We start from the raw sequence: 22,870 nt of genomic DNA, 5'->3' as shown, positions 1-22,870 counted from the left end.
GCGAGGCGATGCTATCGATTTGGCTTTTATACGCAACATGAGCCGACAGTGTCCATATAAATGCTATAGCAATAACACAAACTCGAAGCAGTTATTGCTGTTTCGACTGCTTCAGCAAATCACTACTCAGAAAAGGAGGACGCGTCACACATGATATCTTCATATACAGCAAAACCAAGCCGCTTTTATTTTCTTTATCCATCGCGGCAGCACAATGGTTATGGTGCTCAGTTGCTGACCCGAGATACATGGGTTCGATCCCGGCTGCGCCATTCACACTTCGATCGACATGCAATGTTACAGGCCCGTGTACATTGATTTAGGTGCACACAGCAGATAGTTGAAATCATTAGGAACCCCCCGTTAGGGCACGCCTCATAATGATATCATGATTGTGGCATGTGAAAACCCAGAAACTAGTGCTATTAAACCCAACACTTCGCCAAAGGCTGCAAAAAGTAAAATGGGAGCACGAAGTGTTACCCAGTTAATACGAGATGTGTTCGAGAAGTTGCGTTAATGCGAGTTTTGTGCATACTGGGAATTAACATGATTACAACAGGAAATTTGTAATCATTTTTTAGGGGCGAAGCTCCTTAAGGCGGCACCCGTTCGTCCCTCGTAGTCGTAGTAGTCGTAGTGCGTAACCAGTCGTAACGCTAGTACCAGATCTTGACCTTCAAGGTGGTTCCGGTGGCAGATTTTTCCTGTGCGTTGTTGAACAATAAAAAATTCGCAGCGTGCGCGTTAACTAAAAGCCGAATTCTTCTGTCTCTCATTCCCCATTAGCAGCCATTGGCATGTTCCAGTAGGAAACGTTAGTAGAAGTAGAAGTGTAAGTGTTAGCTAAAAGCCGACTTCTTCTGTCTCTCATTCCCATTAGCAGCCATTGTTAACCTCCAAGGTAGTGCCTGGTGAGATTTCTCCTGTGCGTGATTAAACAATAAAAATTTTGTTCAAAACGCCGTTGATTGATGAAATAAACCAACGAAATACGCCAGATGTTTTCTAAAAGCAAAACGAAAGAACGCCAGATGTTTCTAAAGCAAAACGAAAAGACGCCAGCTGCTTAACGAAAGACGCCAGATGTTTTCTAAAGCAATGGTTTTCTAAACAATGAAAATTCACAGCGTACATGTAAAATTAAACTGAGCTGCAAGTCGTCATAACTCTCATCGAACCTTTAGTATAAACGCGCCCGATCTCACGTCGGTGATGATGTACTGGGCAGAATTCACGGAAGATTCACGGTTTACCGATGAACCTCCGCAGCTTCGCCCACTCATCATCATTCACTCCGTGGATATGCTGTGATTTTTTTCTTTATCTAGTGCAATAAAGCTACCCAGAGTTTGGGAAACATAATTATAGCGAAAGATTTTTAATTGGGATGCTGCTCTACACCGCTGAAAATTCTTGAATATGGCATTGAAAACCTGCACAAACCCTGGATGACCGAAATACTCATTCCATTTCATTTATTTACCTTAGAGATCCCGGAGCGGGGTTACATAAGGCGTGGTAATACAAACAAAAACTACAGTAATTGTTCACGAAAATAATCTGGCAGATCCCACGCACTGTGGGAATCGATGTAATGCGAAGCAGTCAATGAGGAGCGGCACACAGCGCATTGTTTGAGTTGCAGGCAAATCAAGAGATTCATGTCATGATATGTCGTTCGCTATCGCATGTTCGTCATGCATGCATCCATGTACAATCTGGTGTATACATACAACGCCAATGAAACGTATATCCTGATATGCATGACCTGTCATTTATGCTCTTCATACACTCATGTCATGCAACACTAATTATCACATATATCAAGTTAGTGAAACGGCCTCGAACGCACCAAGACCGTGTCTTGTAAATCATGTCGCGCATGACATGCGTGTTATGATTTTCATGTTAGCACCTGCCGTTTATGTTCGTCATACAGTCATGCCACGCCACACAAGTTTTGTATATATCAAGCTATCGAAACGGCCGTAAGCGTACCGTGAGTGTGGCATGTAAATCATGACGCATATAACATGCATGTCATGATTTTCATGTTACCACCTCCCACTTATGTTATTTGTCATGCATTCATGTCACGCCGTACCAATTTTGGCATATATCAAGCTAGCGAAACGGCCGCGAGCGCACCATGAGCGTGGCATGTAAATCATGCCGTACATTAAAAGCACGTCATGATCTTCATGTTGCCACCTGTAAGTTATGTTCGTCAAACAGTCATCTCACGCCATACCAACATTCGCATATGTCCACTTAATAACACGGCCCCGAGCGCCCCAAGACCTCTTCATGTATATCATGCCGTACATGACATGCATGTCATGATTTTCTTGTTACCACCTACCACCTATGTTCGGCATACACTCATGTCACACCATGCCAACTTTGGTACATATCCAATGAACGAACCGGCCACAAGAGCACAGTCTTACGCGGCCATATAGATACGCTCAAAGTGCAGAAGTTCGTTAAGAAATGTTTCGCATTTAAAGTTTGTTACGTCTTCCATGAAGGCAGGTGAGGTGGTGACGGAATCGATGTGGTGGGGACCGTCTTTGCTTGTGCGATGGAGGAATGATGACGACAGTACGCACACCTGGGCGAGCATCGTTAAATCAGTGGCCTGTGAAATGCGCCAAGGAGGGAGAATGCGTGGCGAAGTGAAATATTAGAACTTATGATACATGAATACGCTCAGCTTGAGCCGAACTCCAACACACTTTATTACCAGAAACTTTTCACGGTCTCTCCAAGTTAGAAACTGTTTTTATAAGTTTGAAAGAGTCCGAGGCAGCTACTACAATGCAAATGCAGAGTTGAAGCGTAAAAGAAACAAACTAATAATTCAAACGGTACAGAAATCGCCAAAGGTGAATCTAACTGGTTTGCTGCAACACATAGTAGTAACAACACGCTATTGATGTGAACTTATTTATTAATTTCTCGCGTGCAAGCGGTGTTTTTATTCCTTTATCGAACTGCCTTCACTGCTTCTCTTTAGACATGCTGTGTAATTCGCGGCCATACATCACCACATGGCGCCGTCATCGACGCCCATGCATCAGTAAAAACGAAAGAGCCACGTTTTTAATGCATACTGCCCCCGGTTGATATCTGTCTCCATCTGCACTACCTTACTGACTTCATTCTGAGCACAACTACACAGTGGAAGAAAAAATAGTACCTGGATAAGCTAAGTGCACGAAAGCTCTGTCGTGGAGAGCGCAATTTCTTAAACAATGCAAACCTCCCCTATGCCCCCTTCCGGTTTATTCTTTGGAGTGGCTTCTTGCGTGGTTGTTTGGCCTGTGCTCAATGTTACGCCAGCTCCCTAACTTGTGCTATGCTGCGGACACACCTAGAAGTGTTGACCGTTTCCACTCTCCCATTTACCAATGCAGCTACCTTTTTTTTTAAATTCTAAGTTAAGCATTGTGTTCTCCAGTGATACATTTCGTTATCTCTTCCCCCACTTGCAGGCTGACCCCCAAAGCCCTGTGGATTGGTGACAGGAGCTTGAATGCCGCCAGGCACCAGTGCTCGACTCATTGTGGACAAGCACTGCAACGAGCAGAGCAGCATCTGTCTTCCTGGAATCTTTCTGAAAGCTTTTAGTACACACTTTTTTACTTGACTCTGTTGCGCAAAATAACATTCGACGGCAGGCCTCGCACGCGGGATGATGTGGTCGCATGGCCCCTCAACGGGATCTCTGCTTCGTCGCCCCACTCGCGCGCTTTTACCCGCGGGTAGAACATACGATGCGCGCACTCTAAGAAAAAAAAAAGAGTCAAAAGAGAGTCATGGAACCGTGACTCTCTTCGGGCGTCCATGTGACCCCTTTTGGAAGGTACAGGCAGAGAAAAAGAGTTAGCATTTCGGAAGGAGTCACTGGACGCTCCTGAAGCGCGTTTCGAGTGGCTTCCGTCATGAAAGAGCCGCCGTACCATACAAAAATGTATGTAGACAGCCTACGGACACTCTAAAAATGGGTTTAGACAGTCTGTCTTAACCCATTTTCGTAAGGGTATACGCCATACATATCGCGCGCTTGCCCTTTGGCGCCGTTGTGGTGCCTTGCTCGCCGACGGAGACGGGGTTGGCGGCGGGGTGGCGCGCCGCTTCTGCCTCCTCTCTCAGTCGTCTTAGTCTCCTCGTCTATTGGAATGGGTTGCGTGGTTGCGTTGGTTGCGGGGGTTGCGTGTCTTGAAGTTTCATCAGTTTCATGTTCATGCGCGTCTTCGGTGGTGTTGACGCCGGCTCCGTGCACGAAGTGACGCTTGGAGAGCGGAATATTCATGGAGCTGCGGACACGGACAACGGGCGCCAGTTAACGGTGAGTGTACTGCTTTCCTAGGTAGTAATTATACAGCTTTAGCTAGGCGTCTGCAGCAGCTCTGCGGTCGTTATATGCCAGCCATTTCCAACAGCAGCCTGTGTCCGCGATGCTGCTGCGGATGCCCAACTAAAGCTGTCTAACGAGTTGCCACCGTTATGCGCGTTGCTGTACAAGCTCCCATAAAGTGAGCGATGCAAACAATTACAAGGGTCATTTCTTGCTGATCGCACGTTGTGTCTGTACTACTCAAGGTGCAAGATGTCGTTTTGAGATGCACTTTAGTCTACTTAATTCATAATAACATTTCCATCGACCTTGAGTGTGCTGCGTGCTTCCGCGCGTAGGAACGAGAAAAAAAATGCCTGTGTACAGAACGCTCAGACGCACTATGTATAAAGTTTTTTGTTGGCTTAAATACGGTAGTTTGAGGTGCAGATATAGTACGGTGGCTTCCAGAACGTACGCGGTAGTCATTCAATTTGGACACGCCTCGCTGGTAAGGCGAAAATGCTAGACTTTCGACGGCGCCCGTCGTTGCGGTCGCCGCCGTGCACTTTTCCTTCGTTACTGTTTGCTGTTTTCATGGTTTGCCAACATCTGCGATGACGCTATAACAGAATCAAGTGAGTGTACGTGATTGTGGGAGTTATGTGTGCTAATTCTAGCATATGACATGTCAGATCTCGACGTAGACGGCGTCCGCACGCGCTGGATGTCGTTCCGGCCCTCGTACTGGCATGTGTTTATCTGAGTATGGGTTACGTTTGTAAAACATTCGGTCAGTAACCGCTCACAGCGTGCCCCTGACTGCCGGAGGATGTGCTTGGGTGTAGGGGTAAGCCGGCGCAAAACCGTGTGTATTCTGAAACCAAATTTTGAAGCGATTTCTCAGAAAAGAAGTGCTTTCATTCGTGTATAGCCCGTGCCTATTGCGAGACGAGGTTCCCGCTGCCTTTTACGTGAACATTTGTTTTCGTTGCGAAATTTGAACTAAACACTCGTGGCAGATGTGTGTACAATAAAGGTGTGTTGAACAAAGGGTGGTTTTAAATACAAATAATGCGTGTGTTTTGGTTATTCCCAGAATCCCGGATCACTTCTCCCGCCTCTTCACTCCAGTTGACAGCCACACTCGGGGAAACGAAGGTGCCGCTCTGGTGTGGCGCCTCACCGCGCGTGATGGGAAAATCAACAGCGGCGTTCGCCCTGTCAACGAGGCAGTCGGTCCTACATTTCTTTTGGTTGGACAAGACGACGTAGGAAAAGAGGTGAGTGGCAGCCACGCAAAGGAGCCTAAACCAATTTCGTTTGTTGTTTAAAAGAGGCTCACCTTATCCTGTGCTGCAAGTTTGTCGACAAGTGACGTGTTACAAAAGGTACTATTTCCAAGTTGTGTTGTACACGATAACGACAAAAAAGCTTGGTTCCTTAGCATACGTGTTTGCATTTGTTGTTTTGTTGTAAGCCTTCACTGTGTCTATGTGAACCACTTATTTTGTAGGTTTCTCAAACCTTTACTGCAATTTCATTTTCTCATCATAATATCACGTTCTGCTTTTCAGATACCGTTTTTCATGGTGCTCACGCTGAACAGGAGCGACAACCTAGCAAGTCACAAGTCTGATGCTTCCAGCCGTCACCACTTTTTGATTTATTCTTAATCATAAGGAATAAAGATTGAGACATGATGCCCATTTCTGCAGTTTATTTTGCACTATATGACACTATGCACATCAGTCACACATTTTAGTTGGCTATAGTATACTGATAGAAGCATGTAAATGGGGAATACCCAAACTTCTTAATTGGAAATCAAACACCGTCTTTTCGTGCTTTCTATATAACTTTGCTGGAAAATACGTGTTGTTTTGACGAGTTTTATTAAAATAACGCTAAAACTGAACTATTCTTTTTTTTTTGCAGTCGCTGGGCAGAACGGCAAGTATTATTGGACTTCCTTAAAATGAATACTCCACTATTTTCAACAGTAGTCGCGCAAAAGTAGAGCAAGGGTCAAATGAGTAGCTTAAAATACTTGTGGAGTCGCTTGACGCTTCGGTGTGGGTCACTTGACCCTCGTAGGAGTGTTTACCGGCAAGAGTCGCCTGACTCCCTATAAGTGGTAACGTGATCCTTCGGATGAGAGTCTTTCCACTCTTCCTAGAGGGTCAGCGGACTCTCCTAGAGCCAGCCGACCCTGACCTACCAAGAGAGTCACCGTGACTATTTAAAGAGAGTCCTATACGTGGCAAGTCAGAACGCTCCGAAAAGGGTCACGCATACTCTTTTTTTTCTTAGAGTGCGGGGGGATGCTATCGATCTGGACTTTATAAGGAACATGACGACGACGGCGAGGGAAAAAAAAAACGTCGAAAGTGTCCATATAATTGCTATCGCAATAAAATCCGTGCCTATCCAGTCGACGTTTGTAACGCATTCAAGGTGACATCGCAGAGGAGCGACAAACATGCAATATGGTACGAGTACTTACGCAACTAATTTACAAAACCTACATTAATCTAGCTGCGCCATCTGTCGCGTTGCGCATGTTTCGTTTCCGATTACACACCGTGCACTGACCTCAACATCAACCCGACCTGGTAAGCGCCAACATAGCTAGCAGCAGACCGTAAAGACAGGATAAGATCCTTGTTGTAAAATTAGGCTATTAAACTCGGACGCGCCAACACAATGAGAGCAACGCTTGCTCAGTGATTTCCATGTTCTGTTTTATCCACATTCATCTTCAAAAGTGCGCTTAGTTAACATAAACACACTACGGAACGAATAAATATAGGACACAAGACGTCGAGCGGAATCTACCAACTGCTTTATTGTCTGTAAAAGAACGTGCCCTGAGAAAGGGGCGTGTCAAACGAGCATGCGCTGATGCTGAGAAAAAATATGGACGGGGCAGGACGGGGATTACACGACAGAGCGAGGAGGGGAAACGAAAAAAAGAAGCAAAAAGAGGACGCTATCGCAGAAGCAAGATAAGGTGAAAGCGTATTCCTCTTGCAAAACCCACCTGAGCCGCCGATGGAACAATACACACAAGTATTCTCTCCTTTATCCTCAGAATGGCTGTCAGTTGGGCTTGTTGGTTCATGATCTTAAGGGTTGAATCGCGCAGACGAGACAGGGACTAAGAGACGACAACACACAGAGCGCAAACTACCAACAAAAGTTTATTTCCTGAGCACACAGTTTTTTATGCACCACTCTTGCGCCACCAGGTGAGTACAACAATCAACTTCTTAGAAACGCGAGCTCTTTGCCAGATAAGTTAACAGACGGCGTGCTGACGCATTCGGCACCTAATCTAACAATGTTCTCAGCTTCGATAATTTCTCTTGTGAATTTATCGTTCTGAGATGCGACAGCTGTACATGCGCTGAACACAGGTTGGCACCCACATGTCTTGCAGTGAATCGCAAGCCATCCGTCACGTCCATTTTTTACATTGTTGTTATGTTCTCTAAGGCTGTCATTAATACACCTTCCGGTTTGACCTATATATACCTTACCACACGAAATTGGAATCCGATACACAACATTACTCTTGCAAGGAAGATAGGTGACTTTGTGTTTCTTAGTACATGCATTAGATTTCATATTGCTATTATTGCGGTGACATATGCTCAGGAGTTTGCGCGGGGCTGAAAAAACTACTTTTACTTTGGAACGTTCCGCCACTTCTTTGAAATTGTGTGAAATCTTGTGGAAGTACGGTATGACGGCAACTTTTTTCGCGTTAGTTTTTGAGGGCTCCTCAGTTGTCTGGCGATGCTTTCTGGGCAAAGCTTCAGCTACAGAGGATTGCACACTTAAAGGATAACCTGCTTCAGATAGCCGGTCGGACTGGTGCTCAAAACTAACCGCAACTTCATGCTCGCATGACTTTGATAGAGCATTATGAAAGCAAAGCTTTACAATTGATCGTTTTACTAATTTGGAGTGTGCCGAGTTGTATGGCAGGACCGGTTTATTACATCGAGGTTGATAGCGCCAACAGAAATTATCTGTGTGGAAGGTGAACATGATGTCAAGGAACTTGATCACATTGTTATCAGGCATTTCATGCGTGAGAGTTAGGGGCTTAAAGCTATGTTTAAAACAAGAAAGAATGTCCAACGCGTACGACTGGTTACCTACGGGGTCGTTGTCAAACAGGATGAGATAGTCGTCTACAAATCTGTGAACCATGATAATGTTGAGATTACGTAGACTTTCCGCCACCGCTTTGTCAATTTTAGCTAAAAAGATATCACTGAGAATGGGAGCAATGCGTGATCCGATACAAATGCCTTCTTTTTGTATGAATGGCTTGCCTTCCCATGAAATGAAAGTGGTCTTCAGGTAAGAGGATAAAAGTTCTAAAAAACTGCGCACTCGTACTCGTTTGCGCACTGCGCACTGGTGTCTCGTTTGCGCGATTCAACCCTTAAGTTCTCTTCAGAGTCTCTAAAATTTCTCGAACAGCTCGGAGCGGGCTACGACAGCTGTGCTTTCGAAAAATGCATTCCAAGAACATTTCTTGCAGTGCAGCGCTAGGTTATTATCAGCTTGGCAGGCGTATGGATGCCCTCTTAGCTTTAGGTTAAGGCATCCTCCCACATAGGACCTGCCACACAATAAGGGAATCTTATAAGCCACACCTCCCGTGCACTCGAGGAACCAATCTTTCTGTTCAACTTCGCAAATTGGCTTTTGGCTCATTTCACCTGTGTTGACTTTTTTTTTGCACAGGCCCTTCAGCTTTTGCGGGGCTGAAAACATAAGCTGAACATTGTGTCGCGCAGCGATTTTTTTCATTCTATCCGAAAGATTGTGCACATACGGCAAAGCGACAGGCCTCTTGCTTTTATCTACATTCTATACCGGATTTATCCATCTTAGAATCGCGTTTGAGTTCTCCTGTCTGTTTTCCATAAATTCGTATAATACTGCGCTTAGGATAGCCGCTGCTCTGAAGTCGCTTGATCTGGGCTGCCATGCTTTCTTCTGCTCTGTGGTGGCGTGATTTCACAAGCCATGTGGTTGCGATTCCTCTTTTTATTATTTTTTATTGCCCCGAATCGAACTGTAGAAGCCAGTTTTGATCCCGCAATCTGTACGACGAACAAGTATGTTGATCCCGCAATTTCGATTTCCATGTCAAGGAACTGCAATCTACCTTCGTATGTGAATTCCAAACCCTTGAGTGCCCTTTCAGATAACTGAACGAAGCTCTGCAGAATACATGTGCCTTTCTCGGTTCTTTTGGCGCAACTTAAATATCGACGTATCGGAAACATGCAATCATGCCGATTTCGCGGAGGCTAACCGAAATTTCGTCTCACAGTGAAAGGTATTAAGGTCCCTGTATTTTTCAAAGGTAGCGCAAATCATTGTACAAAAAAAAAGGAAAGATGGTTGATCCCTCCTTCATAGGAATCGGAATAACACGAAAGTAAAGCGTGCCCTTACAGAACTAACTGAATGTTTACAGAAGTAACTGAATTGACCTAAGAGAGTTTGCACAATGTATATTGATGTCTGGCAGCTATAGCACCGTTTACCGTGTACTTAGCTTTAGGTGCATGTTAAAGAACCCCAGGTGGTCGAAATTTCCGGAGCCCTCCACCAAGGCGTCCCTCATAATTACATCGTGGATTTGGGACGTTAAACCCGAGATATTATTATTATTATTATTATTATTATTATTATTATTATTATTATTATTATTATTATTATTATAGCACCGTTTAACGTGGATGCACCCACTTCGATGATTGGTGGTACATCTCCATCCCGACGACTAACGTCCATGTTAAATGATTAAACAAACCCTTGTGGTAGCTGTAGTAGTTAACGGTGAAAGCGTAATCAGAGAACGAGGTGTCATAGCCAGAAGAGCGTCGCATATTGGACGCTGAACTTGGTCGCTATCCCGCGGCATGTTAAAATGTGATTGAACACCACGGCCGGACTAGAGCGAAACGCAAAGGGCGTCCTGCCGCCCCGGTAACCCAGCCGCGATTTTTCTCGGGCAAGCGCGTCAGCGGTGAACGCGGTGTTACAGCCAGGTGAGGCAGGCGCGCGTCGCAGAGCTATTTTAAAGACGATAGTCTTTCTTGGGGAACTTAAACGCAGAAATTTTGGTCTGTCTGTCTTTCTGTTTGTCTGTCTGTCACCCGATTCAGCCACCCGGCCAAAGTTTAACCACTTCCCGAACGCCCAGCCTTATTGATCTGGTGGCGCCGTTCATACTTGTGAACATTCTCGATCAAAAAGCAAATGTTACGCATATCTGAGGAACAACATCAATACATAAGTATTAGGTGGTGTGTTCCTATACTAGAAAATACATAGATACGTAATGCTAAATACCCTAGTGCTTCTTAGGCTGCGCTGGGAATGCTAGTGTTTTTTGGGCTGCGCTGCAAATGCGTCGCTATGAGCCAGATGCGGCGATTCAACAAAGAGGAGGAGAACTCATGTAGTACGGCCGGCAGAAAACTATCGTCTTTCGACGACATCTGCAGCGAAGCACGCAGATACGCGGCCAATTTTTTGGTTTGGATTAGCGTGAGCGAGGCCGACGCTTTTACGACACCTCGCGGTGTGTTAAGGCATTGACAAAATTGAACTTCTCTTGAAAACGCGCCGAATGGGACATCCGTGTAACGCGTTGCAGGTGCTAAACGCGGAGGCCACAGTAATGACGAATTACTTTACCGCTCCCAGAGGGCAACACCACGCCGCCGACCGGGAGAGTGGTAGATATAAAAGGCGCGTTTGTAAAGACTCTAGAGTCTGTGGCCGTGGTGCAGTGGATAGCGTGCGCGGCATCTGTTGTAGCGGACTGAGCGGTCGTGGGTTCGATGCCCGTTGACGGAGCTTTCTTTCTTTGACATCTGATCGTATAAATTTTTTCTACGTCATTTCCGTGACGGAAATACGTCACTGAAGTCTTGGTGGACCCTGGCATAACACACTTTCGTGTTAGAAACTCAGGAAGCTCCGCACTAAGAGTACCAAGCCTGAGGGAAGCGCGGAGCTACACTCTTAATCAGGTCCTAGCTAAATGCTGCCTATATCCAGAAAACTAGAAAAATGCCGGGCCATATCTAGCACTTTAGGCGGGACCTGGTTAAGAGCGGCCTTCTTTGTTTCTCTTATTGTTCTCTTTCTGTCTTTTTCTCTAATCTCTGTTTTTTTTTTCTATTTCTTGCTCTCAGTCTCTGTGTCTTTCTTTGTCTTTCCCGCTCTTTCTGTTTCTCTTTCTTGCCGATCTTTTTCTCTCTAGTGCTCGCTTGCTTTTCCAATTCCTTTGTTTATTACTCCCTCTTTCTTCCCTTTTTTTTCTCTCTGTTTCTGTTGCAAAGTGACGTCAGTCCCCATCAAACTGCTCTGCACGTGCCGGTGGCGCATGCGCCTTTCGTTTGCTCTCTCCCTCCTTTCCCCCTTCAGTTGCTTTATATACGCTTCCAAGTGGGAGGAATAAGCGATTACGTTTCGCCGGTCAACTGCGTGCTGTCGTACTTTGTGCACACGCCCTGTGTGTGTGTCGGAACTATGTAACAACTTCTTTCTTTCTTTCTATGCTCCCTCACTTCCCTCCACCTTGCTATACAAGGCTATTATGCCATGCTCTGTCAGCGCGCCTGGATATGCGAGTGGTTAAGACGTTCGCCTTCGGATCTTGGGTACGCGAGTTCGAATCCCGCCGCCTCATGAGGAATTATTTTTCGCCAAGATTCTCTCTTTCTTTCTCTCTCACCCGTCAGAGTCATTCCACCCGGAGAAATCAGCGCACGTGTTTTGGATGTGAAGCAGAAGAGGACCGAGAGGAAGGTGAGGGCGTGGATTCATGACGAGGATGGTTTCTGACGGCACAAAAAGCTTCAAGGGGAAAGCAAGAATCGCCTCTACGTCTCTCCTTTTGTGCTCCCCCATTGGACAAGGCTCGACACGTGACCAGTAATCCCCGATGATCCCCCCGCCGCTTTCGCCGGAAAACGACGCCATTGGCGAGCATAAAACACCAGCGCGCGCGTGAGCGCAGGCTTTCTACATTTTGCAAGATGGCAACTTGCTGCGCTGTAACATTATCGGCCACGTTTTCTCGCAGAGTTTTTATGCCAACGAAAGAAAGCAACGCTATTCTAGCTCACTCGTATTGGACACCGGTACCTGAAGCTGCCAACAGTAACTAAAGAGAAATCCTTCGTGTTCGCAATCTCATTTTCATTTCGCGAAAATTTACTACAACGTTTTAGGCAAATAACTTTAAAGCACTCTGCTTTCTCTCTCAGTCCTGGCGCAGTCCATAGATTTCACGATTTCACTTGCCAGAAGTCGTTTAAAGCTTACTCCCAGAAAGTCGGAGGTTTTTTTTTTTTTTTTTGGCGCTCATTTTGCCAAAGTGCATAAACAGACGGTGGTGACGACCAATAAATTCTAAGCGCACAACCAGACGGGGACAAAAAAGACACATGCGCTCAACACTTCATTGAAGCCACGGGAACAAAATATGTATGGGCACACGTAACCTTACATGACGCCGGCGCAGGAGACATAAAGTAAGACACCATCAATGACTTGGCAGGTAACATAGTTTTTCGACAGAGCGATCGACGGCTTGGCCACATATTTATCTCCTAAGCTATCTATCTTTCCCGCCTCAATTATTTCCCGCACGAGTTTATTTTTGCTTCTTACAATGGTGCATTTCTTAAGCATTGGTAAGCATTTCTTTTCCCCACAGTGGTGATGAGAGGTGTGCCATAAAAAAAGAGACGTGGTACATACGCAGCGCCAACTGATGAGCGCAATTACTCCGCAATATGCTGAGAAGCTCTACGAATGCAAGCTAGAGTTTGTTCTTTAGCCCTCTAACTTTTTTCGCTTGAACTATACGTTTATTTGTAAGCGAATGTAAGTTCTTTTTAGTCTTTGTGTTGTCGGTTTCTACATTTTTTTTGTAATTTATTCCCATTTATCAGTGTTTTCATAACTAATTTTCTGCGTTCAATTATAATTATTATAAGACAGTTGCATGTTTTTTTTGTGTGTTGCGCTTTATTGTTTTGTTGCAGTTTTGAACAAACTATGAAAGTAAACATTTGACTTGTAAATGGAGCGGAAATGTGTAAGGACACCGGGCTTCTTTCATCGCCGTCTGCATGTTTGCAAGAAGCAAAACGTTTTGCAGCATACTTCGTCCGCATTCCCGCAGGCAAATTGCAGACGGTGCGATGGGGGGTGCCTGTATATTTCAGTTTGAGGTAGCTTCTGATCTTTCGAAATGGGTCTAGTAATCCGAAACACCAAGGTTTCGAAAGGCAACACTTCCCATGATTGAGTTTAACATGCTCTGCCCCTTGTTTTGCTGGTGTGATGAGCGACGCATCCCACACTGATGGACTCAATTACAATGCGCAGATGCTAGGTTTTTCACAGACAGGCCCCAGATCCAGAAAGATGCTTGCGCGTAAGGTGCCGCAATGGGATTTGTTATATATGCCGGCACCAGTGTGCAACTTGTTCCCCAAAAAACGCGACAGCTAAGGTACCGACCAACCACTTTTGCTACGCACCTTAGGTACGAACAGACTGTTCGCCCAGAATTGCCGCGTTTCAAGCCGTTTCGACGCGCCGCTTGCGGGCCGGGCGCGCCTTGTGAGTCTCGCTCAACAATGGCGGCCCAGAGTCACAGGCGAGGAGAAAGCAGCGCGCCGAGAGCAGCAGTTTGCGCGGCCTTTGAAAAATGGAGGAACCTTGAAACGTACAGTTTTCGTTCTCTAAAGTGGGTGTAGATGTTCGCTGATGTGGTTGTGTTATCAGGGGTGAAGTTACAGCCGCGGACGCGTGGATCGAATAGCGAGAGCCCAACGCTCAATGCAGCGACGAGCTGAAGCGACTCCGCTCGCCAGTTGCCTTACGTGCCTTACGCGATGTCGAAGCTTTACAAGTCACCAATCGCTAGATTTGCAGCACACAACGCTGCTAGGGCAATTCGTGGTGTCCGAGAAAAACATCGAGATAAAAACTGTCGCGCAGCTCACGTCTACACGGAGCACGCTGCAACACAGGCACCGGAGGCTCCTGTCCTCCGGAGGCTCAGTGACGTAGGCTGTACATATCCAATCAGATCGGTCATCGGTGCTACGTATCATGGAACAATGCTAGCTAGAATGGAAGCGGGAAGTTGAAAACTCGCTCGCCTGCGCCGCTTCGATTTGAAGCGATTCGCATGTTTAAAGTCTTGTAATCAATTGCACAGTTGGCGCAGGGAGCTTAAATCGGTCTGCAAGTGATAGTTACGACTTGCTTTGCCGGCTCAATGCGTTTAAAACAGGATCGCTAAAACCGTTTTCAGGGTCTCTGTGATGAAGTGTAAGCCAGTTGTGCGCGCACGAGTATTGACAGTGTTAGCGAGTTTCAATGCGTGTGTGATTGCTTCGGTTGGACACAACCTAATGAAAACGAAGCTACGGCAATGACCACTTCCTTGGCAACAAATATGAGACTGGATATGTCATGATATTTGATCAAGCAGCGCACAAAAGGACACAGTCACTCACACATAAATTGACGCAAACACAGCGCTTGTGTTTGCGTCATTTTATGTGTGCGTGACTGCGTCTTTTTGTGCTCTGCCTAATCAAAAAAGAGATGCCGACCAGACCGAACAAAAAATTAAAGCGTCAAAAAAATGCCGTCGTGTTGAACCTATAGAAAGCACACACCACGGAACTGACTTGTACTTATTTCATCAGCACAACGACGTCCTTTTCTTTTTTTTTTAATTTCTAATAACGGCAGTGAACGTGCGGGCACAGCGCTTTGCCAACTGATTTGTGTGTCCTGAAGCAACCTACTGCCGACGGAAGCGAGCCCCCTCCATTCATCACACAGAGGGCAATATATGCACATTTTAATGTCAAATCCTTTCGGCGACCCAAATGGCTCCACGGCAGCCGGCCTTGATGGCGGCTGTGAGGAGACCGTAGAGTGGCGCCCCTTCCGCGCCGTGTTCGAGACCCGTGTCGTGGTGTCCCTGCTCGTCGTCTCGGCAGCGCTGCAACAAGTCCAGCAGTTCGGCGTGATCCTCGCCAACGTCGGCCAGCAGCTCGCGGATTTGGTTGTCGTAGTGCTCCGCGATCACCGACTCCACCGCCACCGTACACGCCATGGCACCGCGTTGGCCCAGTAGCGCCGAGGCTGCGCAAGTTGTCTAGTTACTCGAGCTGTTCTACAACGGCAACATGCCTTGCTGTGTGCAATCCGAGATTGAGTCGCTCCTGCAAGCGTATCACGTCGGCCTCTGATGACCGGCAAATTCCAATGCATGTCCAGCATGCAATGGACAATGAAGACTCATTGAGCTGCTACAAGAAAACGCCCCCCCCCCGCATCTGTTTTATCACAGAGCAATCTGGGCTCGACAATTTATTTTCTGTTTTTTACCTAGTCGATTTAGTTGTAACCCTATTACACTGCCCTGCAGCGTTTCTGACGACCTTGGCTCCAGTCTCCCACGAAGGGAAGTCGAATGGATGGATGGGTGGATGCTATGAGCGTCCCCTTTATAACGGGGCGGTGACAAGTGTGCCACCAGGCTCGACAGAAAAAAACCTTTACTCTTCTTTTTCTTAGCGTTGGCCTAGTGTCTTTACTTCAATTAAAACTATTTTACTCGAGAAAAAAAAAAACTTAAGTTTTCAGCTCCGTTCTCTGCCTTTACGGCAGAATGTCCTTATTTTTTTTTTCAATATTTATTTTTGTCCTTTCTCTCTAGTTTTCTGCCACCAATACTCTAACCGTCTCTTACTTATTTCAATCGCGGGTGTGTTCAGCTTTCCATTGTCTCTAAAACCCAAGGCGTCATGTAGGATCGTGCCTAAACGTACACCTGGGTGGATGTCTCCACATTCAATCAGAACAAGCTCCGCCGTTTCCTTATCTTCCCCGCAGCACGTGCATTGTTCTTCTTCTTTACGGAATCTCGCTTTATAACTACCCGTTCTCAGGCAACCCGATCTCTCGCTTCAAACAGTAAAGCGCTTCCCCTTGAATTATCATAAAACTTTTCCCTCCTTATTTCGTTTTTTTCCCTTTCGGTAGTTACTCAGAGCCGGCTTCTTTTTCATCGCTGTCATCCAATAAGTCCTCTCCGCCTCTCTGACCTTCCGCTTAATGCCCCTTGTTGCCATATCGCCCGCACTGCTAGCCGTATATTTACTGGTGAGCCTCCTAGTTCTTTTTCTCCACTGTGTGTCCACGCTCTTCCTATACAAGTAACGGAACACCTTCTCTGCCCATCTACTCGCCTTCATATTCCTTAGCCTTTCTTCGAACCTTATTTTGCTCTGAGCCTCCCTCGCCTCAACACCTGCCCATCCCATATCGCCCTTTACAGCCTCATTTGTCGTCTTCCCGTGAGCACCCAACGCGAGGCGTCCCACAGTCCTTCGATTTATATCCATTCCCGATTGCACCTCTGCCCTCATGCACACCACTGAGTTCCCAAAAGGAAGCCCCGGAACCATTACATCTTTCCACAGACCTCGAAGCACCTCGTACCTATTGTATCCTCACAATGCTCTGTGCTTCATTAGTCGAGATCTGGTCTCAGCGCCGCCCCGCGGGCCCGTCGAAACTTTTCTGCTGTGAACAAAGCTCGTTTAATGGAGACGCGATAGCTTGCGGCGAAGCCAGGCAGAACAGCAGTTGCAATGTGGTATGACATCGTTAGGTAATTTATTAAAGCTCTCTAATCATATTTCAAGCTCTAAAATATGTCAAGCTTTCTTAATGCTGTGCGCGGGCGTACTGGGTATGGCAAACCAGGCACGGCCCCACACCCTCCCCGAAGGCTTTTCCTTCCATAGCACGTGAAACATACATAATTCCATAACACGTGAAAACATACCCCACACACTCCGCCCCCTTAGAGGTATTTCTTCGCGGTACCTGTAATTTTCTTTGCGTCCATGGAGTCGTTGCTTCTGCGCACCCGTGTTGCTTATAGGCACGTTGCAGCCGCCAGGAGCTTCCACCATCGCGCTGCCTCCCCAGCGCCACTTTCTCGTCACCGTCGGGGGAGCTCCCGTGGGCTACCATCGTTACGCCAAGGAAAACGAGGGCGATGCGCCCCGCGCGACTGCTAGCAGGATTGTTTTTTTTTTTTACCTCTACGTGAGATTAAGGTTTTCTACAAGGATCGGCCTATTTGCTAAAGCTTAGTGAAAAAAGTTAAGCGCCAGTGCTGAACAATTTAGAAGAAAGGCACAACAGGGCCGCTCGCGTTCTTCGTTCTTTTGGACACCTGTCACTTTTCTCATCTTGATTCATACAGCAAGTGGCTTTTCCTGATGTTTTCGTATACGCACGTGCATGATATGAAAAGGTGAAATCACGGATGCTGGCGTCGCAATCGAATGTCGTTGGATGAGCAAATGCAGATAAAAAATGTTGCAGTGGCTTAGCTCGGCTATGCCAGGATAACGTAGCGTTAGCAAAGGATCAGCTGATTATTCTTAGCTTTCCTGATTGTCTAGGATTAGCTTGATTATTATGCTTACTGCTGCTCCAATGACATACACACGAGATACATATTATGTGGCACATGTATATTTATTTTGCCAGGCAACTACTTCGACATCCGAAGCTTCTCCGCTCTTCTGCGTTGTTGCGCAGCATTTGCGCTCTCCTCCTCCATGGCTAAACCGCACTGGCAAACGCCAGTTCGTGTTTGCCGGGTTTCTGCCTGAACCGGCTTGGTTGTCTCATGCCTTCTACGGAATAATAACAAGTGTTTGTAGGAGAACGCGCTTGTTGCATTTGGTGGAGGTGCTGGGTACAATGACTGGGTGTACCGGAAGTGGTGACCTGTAGTAGTTGGTGGTCGGCCTGAATGCAGAGGGGCACGAGCTCGGGTGACGGCTCGTGCCCAACGGAAATATTTTCTCGAAATGCTGGCACACTGATAAATATGGAGATGCCTTCAGTTCTTGTCAAACAGAGAAAGCTCAATGCGAAGAATGAACTTTCGAAAGAAAGCTAGCGCTATTCATAGCTTAGTCTTTCACTGCCGCGTTGTCGAGGTCTTTGGCCCCGCCGAGTTGCCGTAAGTATTCATATTGCGGACTGAGCAAGCGTCGAAAGGCGGGCTAGTTATACATATTTCAAAAAGCGGTATAACAGCGCTAACAAGGGACAGAGAAAAAGAACAGACCTTATTCGGGACATTAGGTATGAAATGAAAAAAAAAATTGGCAGATCCCACTCCTTGTGGGAATCGGTTTCATGCGAAGCAATGAGCGAGTAGTTGTCTATGCTGCATTATTTGGCTTTCATTCAAGCGTTACGACGTGCATCGACGTGTTTTTATAAGCGCAGTAATTAGGTGCACATCGTGGCTTTACCAAGCACGTCGACTACACCGGCATTTAAAGGGTAACTTGTGGACTGACGTAACGTCAGCACTCACTTTCTAGAACCCCTAGACGTCAGTACTGTCGAAAGGAAGTCCACTATAAGATGGAATGATGTTAATATCACACGTAACTTTCGTCAGCGTATTCCTCCGGTGTCGAGCAACGCTTGAATACAGCTTCCTGAATTATAGGAATACAAGTGTAATGTTTATTAGGCGGCGCCAACACTGGAACCAGAACTACCGTTAATGTGGCATGATGCCTGTATCATAGGAGAACACATGTCATCTTTATTGGGTTGTTCAAAAATTAGGTAGCCAGCACTGCAACCACAATTGATGTTGCACCGACATTACGCATGCATGGGGTCTTTTTCCAAAGCAGTTTATAGACATGGCGTGGTTCTGTGGTAGAATACCTGAATGCCACACAGAATGCTTGGGTTCGATTCCTGCTGGGATCGTGATTTTTATTCTTTGCATTCGTCGGGTCAGCGCTGCCGATGTCCGTTTTTCTTTAGACTTTCGCATTTAAATGCGAAAGTGTCTGGAGGAAAGGGTTTGACGTCCTACGCGTCAGGATTTTCGCATTATTGATGTCATGACCAGGCAGTCATACTCGTCAAACCCTCTTACCCTCCCATGCCAGTTTTGGTCTACACCAAGCCGAGGGGGCGATCACGAGAGCACCCAGACGTAGGCGGCTAGATAGATAGATAGATAGATAGATAGATAGATAGATAGATAGATAGATAGATAGATAGATAGATAGATAGATAGATAGAAACGCTCAACGTGCCTGGGGTTCGCTAAAAAATTCTTCGCATTTAATGTTTTGATTGATTGATATTATGGCATCCAGCAAGGTAAGCGTTGTTATTTCAGCTGAAAACCATTCTGACGCACTACATTAAGATTTTGTTCTTCTTGGACAACGTTGCAGAGGGATGCAACCGGCGCTTAGCTGCCGTAGTCACCAAGGCCAAGCAGGCGCGACTGCTCGCCGCTCTCCCGACGAGGACGCCGCCAGAGGCGCTCGCGGCGGATGTAAGGGGCCATACAAGAAAAGGCATTCATCTTAACAGCGCGCACACACGGACACAGAAGAATAAGGAAACGACGACACGATATCTATCTATCTATCTATCTATCTATCTATCTATCTATCTATCTATCTATCTATCTATCTATCTATCTATCTATCTATCTATCTATCTATCTATCTATATATCTATCTATCTATCTGTGTCCGTGTGTGCGCGCTGTTAAGATGAAGATATACCAACTTGCCCAATTATCCACCTTACTCAAGAAAAGGCATGCCACGCCATTTCTCACCTGCACCGTCGGCGTAGTTGTGCTAGGATATACATCGGCCCAACGGGTATGTCAATTCATTACGACCCCACAACAAAGGCATGAAGCGCCAATATATAAAGCTGCAATTCATCGAAATAAACTGAGGGTACATAAACGACCAGGACGTCTTCGGCGGCCAAATTTCCGTTACCGGGCACGAAGAAAGTATGCGTGGGGTGCGAGCCTGTATTCGGAAAAGTTAACATTCTAGGCGTGAGCAAGGACAGTGTTGGGCGTGAGCTGTTAAAAGCGTCTTATATTAAGGAAATGGGCGATAACTGCGCAAGTGACACGTCTGTTGCTCTGTATAAAGCAATTTTCTGCGGTTTTTGTTGACTCGAGGTAATCCTGAAATGTATATCCTCCTCATTTCTCTCCCTCCCCCTTTCTTTATACTTCTTTCGGACGCGTGAAAAATGCATACATATCGAGCGACCAAATGAATAAAGCCGGTTGATAGCTCGCGCTCTTTCCGTCTACTTGGTCTTTTTGTTCCTGTGTTCGTCCGATGGTATGCGCAACGATTGCCACCACAGACATGCACCAACTCGCCCAGCAAGAAGTTCTCCTCAAATAATTGATCCACATATTCAACACACCACATGCTATGAACGTTCCATTCGTAATAATAAGACACAACTGCAAGTAGTCACGGTCAATAATATTTCCCACATTTCAATAGGCAGCATTTCTTCGGCCAATTACAGGAAACCTTGGCGTCCTCCTAGACTAAAAGACGTATGAAGCAGCGATCACATCTTTGTCGTACATTGCGACTCTACGCACGGAAAACTCGGCAGGCTTTGAAAGTCCGCAAGGCCCTTATTTTCCCTTTCCGCAAGGCCCTGCTGTAAAAGTTGCTCTCAAAATGCGTTAAAGGCCATCTCCGGCAGTTTTTTGACGACGTCGAAGTAAAAGAAGGCACAGGACAGGCGCTGACTCGCAACTAAAGTTTATTAGGAAAAAACACGCATATATATAGGTGATGTGCAACATAAACAAAACAACAACTAAAAACACCAAAAGCGAAAACAACCCAAACAAGTCTCAGGCAAGTAAAAGCAAATAAAAAAGCAGGTATCATACTCTGGAGGTGCTGCAAAGGTACGAAAATTCTGCGTCACTCAGCGAAATCGATGGCATGCTAACGCACTTATCTCCTTTTCTTCTAATGTGGAAGGCCTCGATCACTTCCCTTGCTACCTGCTCTTTATGATGCGATGAAATCTTTGTGTCACTGAAGAAGGGTGCGCAGCCGCATTCGTGGCAATGAGCGGCGAGAGAAAATGGCTTTGTTTCTGTCAATGATCGTTCTTGTTCACGAAGACGAACGTTAACGCATCTTCCGCTTTGGCCAATGTAAGTTTTTCCGCATGATAACGGTACTTGATACACTATGGCCTCCTTGCAATCTGTATGGTGGTAGGTGTGGTTAATTGCACAGCTGCCAGGAACACTTTCCCTGTCGTTCCTCTGCTTATCAATGCCTTGCTCTACCTTTGCGCAAATTTTTGCCTTTTGTTGTGCAGAAGGTAAAAATAAGAAGGCTGTACAACCACGTTTACTTTTTTAGTTTGTTCTATTACAAAGAGGGTTCAAGAGAGACTTATAAAGAGGGTTCAACTTAAATTGAGGACGACGCAGCGAGCGATGGAAAGGAAAATGATAGGAAGAGACAGGAAGAGAGCAGAGTGGGTCAGGGAACAAACGGGGGTTAAGGATATCATAGTTGAAATCAAGAAGAAGAAATGGATATGGGCCGGGCACGTAGCACGTCGGCAGGATAACCGGTGGTCATTAAGGGTAACTGACTGGATTCCAAGAGATGACAAACGCGTGAGGGGGAGACAGAAAATTAGGTGGGTAGATGAGATTAAGAAGTTTGCAGGTATAACGTGGCAGCAGAAAGCGCAGGACCGGGTTGATTGGCGGAACATGGGAGAGGCCTTTGCCCTGCAGTGGGCGTAGACAGGCTGATGATGATGATGATTTTAAGAAAACTGAGCCTACGTTTTGAGATCCGTTCGGTCTCTTATTCAGGGGGTGACTCTCCCGCTAGCGGCCTGAATGTCCAACGAGACTGAATGTCCAATAGTGGACATTCAGTCTCGTTGGACATTACGTCTCGTTAGACATTCTGTCTCGGTTGGACATTCAGTCTCGTTGTACATACAGTCTCGTTGGACATTCCGTCTCGGTTGGACATTCAGTCTCGTTGGACATACAGTCTCGGATGGACATTCCGTCTCGTTGGACATACAGTCTCGGATGGACATTCAGTCTCGTTGGATATACAGTCTCGGATGGACATTCCGTCTCGTTGGACATACAGTCTCGGATGGACATTCCGTCTCGTTGGACATACAGTCTCGGTTGGACATTCAGTCTCGTTGGACATACAGTCTCGGATGGACTTTCCGTCTCGTTGGACATACAGTCTCGGATGAACATTCAGTCTCGTTGGATATACAGTCTCGGATGGACATTCCGTCTCGTTGGACATACAGTCTCGGATGGACATTCAGTCTCGTTGGACATACAGTCTCGGATGGACATTCCGTCTCGTTGGACATACAGTCTCGGATGGACATTCCGTCTCGTTGGACATACAGTCTCGGTTGGACATTCAGTCTCGTTGGACATACGGTCTCGGATGGACATTCCGCCTCATTGGACATACAGTCTCGGATGGACATTCAGTCTCGTTGGGCATACAGTCTCGG

The 22,870-nt window shown here is 46.3% G+C and overlaps 2 protein-coding genes and 1 long non-coding RNA gene across 9 annotated transcripts in view; 2 read left to right on the top strand and 1 right to left on the bottom strand.

Annotated features, from left to right (window-relative positions):
- The window catches only part of LOC119372473 (protein shifted), a 709,384-nt gene that overhangs the window by 532,439 nt on the left and 154,075 nt on the right, over window positions 1–22,870 (top strand). The gene's annotated exons all lie outside the window — the stretch shown is intronic.
- LOC119372474 (complex I intermediate-associated protein 30, mitochondrial) overlaps window positions 1–22,870 on the bottom strand; it is a 159,476-nt gene that overhangs the window by 15,544 nt on the left and 121,062 nt on the right. The window contains exon 3 of one of the 2 annotated variants that reach the window (XR_005179548.2): window positions 15,451–15,571. The exons of the other annotated variant lie outside the window; for it this stretch is intronic. The gene's annotated coding sequence lies outside the window, so the exon portion shown is untranslated. Of the gene's footprint in view, window positions 1–15,450; window positions 15,572–22,870 lie in introns of those variants that run through there. 2 annotated transcript variants of the gene reach the window in all.
- Window positions 4,248–6,294, top strand: LOC125760044 (uncharacterized). Its single transcript, XR_007417710.1, has 3 exons — window positions 4,248–4,357; window positions 5,445–5,628; window positions 5,923–6,294. It is a non-coding gene; the product is annotated as an uncharacterized LOC125760044 (long non-coding RNA).

Source organism: Rhipicephalus sanguineus, chromosome 10, assembly GCF_013339695.2.
Source record: "Rhipicephalus sanguineus isolate Rsan-2018 chromosome 10, BIME_Rsan_1.4, whole genome shotgun sequence".
In the NCBI taxonomy this organism is placed as follows: domain Eukaryota; kingdom Metazoa; phylum Arthropoda; class Arachnida; order Ixodida; family Ixodidae; genus Rhipicephalus; species Rhipicephalus sanguineus.
This window is presented reverse-complemented; position numbering and strand designations above follow the sequence as displayed.